The 4,578-nt window shown below is 48.3% G+C and overlaps 1 protein-coding gene across 1 annotated transcript in view; it reads right to left on the bottom strand.

Moving 5' to 3' along the window:
• IGF1R (insulin like growth factor 1 receptor) overlaps positions 1-4,578 on the bottom strand; it is a 147,322-nt gene that overhangs the window by 106,396 nt on the left and 36,348 nt on the right. The gene's annotated exons all lie outside the window — the stretch shown is intronic.

The following is a 4,578-nucleotide window of genomic DNA, read 5'->3' as shown; positions in this document are numbered from 1 at the left end:
CCGCCACCAGTCAGTCTGACGTCTGGCACGAGGCGGCTTTTCGGAATCTGTCACTCCGAGAACGTTTTAATAAAGGAGCCATCCGCAAGCCGAGGATGGCGGCCAAGAGGAGAGTTGAGCAACTGCTCCCCCCCCCAACCCCCACCCGCACGTTTTCCACACTCCCGCCTTTGCTTGGTCTGTTACAGATGATACCGAAAACAGAAGACGTGTGGCGTCTTACGTAACACTACTCCAAACCCGGCAGTGGGCTGGGGTTCCCAAGCAGGATTCTCCATGTTGTCCAAAACAAAACAAAACAAAAGCAAAAAAAACAGCCCAGCCGGTGTGGCTCAGTGGTTGAGCATCAACCTAGGAACCAGGAGGTCACGGTTTGATTCCCGGTCAGGGCACATGCCCGGGTTGCGGCTCCATCCCCAGAAGGGGACGTGCAGGAGGCAGCCGATCCATGATTCTCTCTCACCATTGATGTTTCTCTCTCTCTCCCCCACCCTTCCTCTCTGAAATCAATAAAAATATTTAAAATAAGTAAACAAACAAATAAATAAATACTGGCTCTTGTGTTGGAGCAATCGCTATGGAGATCGGTGGCCCTTCAAGACACCAGGGCCGGGCGATCAGAAAGATTTTGCATTCCGTCTTGCGGAGGACTTAGGCAGAAAGCCATGGCTGCGGTAATGGCTGTATTTATCGCCATGTAAATGGCCCTTAATGCCTCATTAAGAAGGGGAGAAATGAGGGTGCCCTTCTGCAACGGGCAAGCGTGGGTGGCGGCCCAGGCCGTGGCCCTGGCTGCTGAGACTGGTCAGCGCCGATAAGCATCCCGTCCCAGGGGCTGGGGACCCACCGGCGGCCACGTGCAGTCACCGTGCAAGTCCCACGGTGGCTGCGCCTTCAATGACCAGCTTACAGGCACTTGCACTCCCAGACCAGACACACAAGAGATATTTTTTATTCTTTCTTTTTTTTAAAATATGTTTTTTATTGATTTCAGAGAGAAAGGGAGAGGGAGAGAGACATAGAAACATCCATGATGAGAGAGAGTCATGGATGGGCTGCCTCCAGCAGGCCCCTTACTGGGGATGGAGCCCGCAACCCGGGCATGTGCCCTGACCGGGAATCGAACCGTGACCTCCTGGTTCCTAGGTGGACGCTCAACCACGGAGTCACGTCGGCCGGGCCACAGAGATCTTTTCAACGGCATATGCCCTCAAGCAACCCCAAAATGCTGTGAAAATATTCGACTTTATCTGACTCCTGCACAACTTGGAAAAAAAATGTTTAAAAAGTGTTTTCAAATTCAGGACGCAAGCGGTTAAGAAATCTTCTGACTCGCACGCATAGCAACAATTTCCAGGTTCTTACTTGTGTTGGTAATTGTGTAAGGACATGGAGCTATTTCGATAGCACCTCGCTGCAGTAATACATGTGCTCATCACACGGGCCTCGCGGGGGGCCCTGCTGGGGCGCCAGGGGAGGTGCCTGCCGCGCGGGAGTGATCCACCCACATACTTTCTGGCCTTTACACCCTGAGATAGTGACAACGGGAAAACACACGTGACAATTCCCAATACAAGATGGTAATTAAGATGAAGAGTGGCTCAGTGGTTGAGCATCATCGACCTACGAACCAGGAGGTCGCAGTTCGATTCCCGGTCAGGACACATGCCGAGGTCATGGGCTCGATCCCCAGTGGGGGACATGTGGCAGGCAGCCAATTGATGTTTCTCTCTCATTCATGTTTCTTTCTATCCCTTCCTCTCTCTCTACAAAATCAAATAAGAAAACCATATTAAAAGGTTCATTGTTCAGTTTTTTTTTAAGGTACTTTAACGTACTTAATTGACAGTTAAAGTAAACATGAATTTGGAGACTATGAATATAACATAATCAATAAGCGTGATTTACTAAATATAGAAAATGAAAGCTTTGTATTTTACAAAGGATATAATTTGGAATGCCCATGAGACAATTAAAGATTGGTCATGGACTTGGACACAGGGAAACCTTAATGAAGCCCTTAAGAGATTTCAGAGCCACATTCATAGGTAAGAAAATATCAAACATTCAGTGGTTGAGCATCGACCTAGGAACCAGGAGGTCACAGTTCGATTCCCTGTCAGGGCACCTGCCTGGGTTGCAGGCTCGATCCCCAGTAGGGGGTGTGCAGGAGGCAGCCAATCCATAATTCTCTCTCATCATTGATATTTTTTTCTCTCTCTCTCCCCCTCTCCCTTCCTCTCCGAAACCAATAAAAATATATTTCAAATAAATAAATAATAAAACAAAATATTAAATAATACCCAAAAGAAAATTTAGCGACATGCTCCTAAATGATCTCAGATTCAAAGGACAGGTAAATATTCTCATTACCAACCATTTAGAAAGTAACCAAAAGATTAATTCTCCAAAAGCTGTTCCCGAAGACAACCCATGGCTGCAAATGACATTTTTAAAGGAGACTGAAAGCAAAAATGAGACAGGCATTCGATTCAATAAAGTAAAACAAAAGGAAGAGCTGAAGTGAGCTAATGAAGAGTACATGCTGAATTAAATTAAACAGTAAGATGAATGTAAAATATACCTAGTTCTTTGAAAAGAATAAAGGGGAGAAAAAGCCGGAACCAGTTTGGCTCAGTGGATGGAGCGTCGGCCTGCGAACTGAAGGGTCCCGGGTTCGATTCCGGTCAAGGGCATGTGCCTGGGTTGCGCGCACTTCCCCGGTGGGGGATGCGCAGGAGGCGGCTGATCGATGTTTCTCTCGCATGGATGTTTCTAACTCTCTATCTCTATCTCTCTCCTTTAGAAAAAAAAAAAAAAGAATAAAGGGGAGAAAAAAAGAACAAAAGTGAAAATAGGCGTTAATGATGAGAAAGGGGGGATTACCATGGATATCACAAGTTTATAATAATACTATGTGTAACTATGTAATCAACTTAAATTGTTTTTCTATTGAATATTTGTATTGATTTCAGAGAGGAAGGGAGAGGGAGAGAGAGAGAGAGAGAGAGAGAGAAACATCAATGATGAGAGAGAATCATGGATCGGCTGCCTCCTGCACGCCCCACACTGGGGATGGAGCCCACAACCCGGGCACGTGCCCTGACGGGGAATCGAACCGTGACCTCCTGGTTCATAGGTTGGCGCTCAACCACTGAGCCATGCAGGTGGGGAGCCCTCTCTCTCTAAAAGCAGGAATCAAAAACCTGAAAATCCTTATGTTTTAAATCAACAAGAAACCCACCATTCTCCCAGGTGATACAGTGAACATTACGGCAAACTAGTCTGTCCAGGAAAATGAGAAAGGTTACACCACACGGTCCCCTGCCCGGCCGGGCCCAGTAACAGCCAAATCTAATCGCCAGGGCCAAGCCCCGGTCTGAGAGGGTTACATAATTAATTTTCCTGCGAGGCATAATTGCAAGTGACTTTACGTCGCTAACAATGTCGCTGGCCCGGTGGGTGATGGCTATCACATGCTAATTACAAACATACACAAACAATTTGTAACCATTCATTATTAAGTAACAAGCGCGGCCGGCCGCGGCCCACCAATGGAAACTCCGGAAAGGAAAGGCAGGGTGGACGCGTGGGGGCTGCAGAAATTAATAAACTCGTCGCGGCGATGGAATCTCTCCGCGGCCGTTACCAGGTATCCAGCGCTCAGATCCACCTGCCGGATGTATTTTTTTTTTTTTTTTCCGAGAGCCTCGCTGCTTGGCCCGATTAAATGTCAGAGTGACCCAAATCCCTCCATGTCACGGAGAACGCACAGAAATGCAAATATTTAAGATACGGTTTAAACGTTCCCTTCCGTGCTCAGAGAGAAAGCATTCCCCCATGGGCCGTCTACAGCAGGGCGAGCGGGAAACACCCAGGTTTGACAAATAGGAGGTCATGGAGAGGAACTTGTAGAATAAAAGGGCAGGTGCTGTGGGGGCTGGGGGCAGTAGGATACCTTTAGAAAGCTGTCGTGAACAAGGAGGGTGTCAAGAGGTGGAGGGAGTGGCAGGGAGGGGGAGAGACACACACACACACAGAGAGAGAGAGAGAGAGAGAGAGAGAGAGAGAGAGAGAGAGAGAGAGAGAAACATCGATGTGAGAGAGACACATCAACTGTTGCCTCCTGCTCGCGCCCTGCCCGAGGCCAGGAATTGAGCCTGCAACTGAGGTACGCGCCCTTGACCGGAATCGAACCCAGGACCCTTTAGTCCGTGGGCAGAGGCTCTATCCACGGAGCCCTACGGGCTAGGGCGCTAGCCCCATTTTTGTAACAAATGCACGGCCATGGCTTTGTGACGGCAAGAGTGTAACAAAGTGTGAGTTCACTCCCCTCAGTCAGGAGACAAGCTCAGTCCAGCAAATCAATACACAGGCATTGCTGTTTTTTTTGTTTTTTTTACTGGAAAAGCGCTCAGTTTCCCGCCCCCCCCCACTAGTTAATATTCGTAAAAAAGGAATGCGTCATTAAAACAGATGCCACCGTGCCCTAAAGCATCAAGTTCATGTTCAACTGGACAGACTGGGACGGGGGGCGGGGGGGGAGAGTCATTAGACAGCTCTGCCCAGGCCTCAGGG

Source organism: Myotis davidii, unplaced genomic scaffold (assembly GCF_000327345.1).
Source record: "Myotis davidii unplaced genomic scaffold, ASM32734v1 scaffold164, whole genome shotgun sequence".
Taxonomy (NCBI): domain Eukaryota; kingdom Metazoa; phylum Chordata; class Mammalia; order Chiroptera; family Vespertilionidae; genus Myotis; species Myotis davidii.
This window is presented reverse-complemented; position numbering and strand designations above follow the sequence as displayed.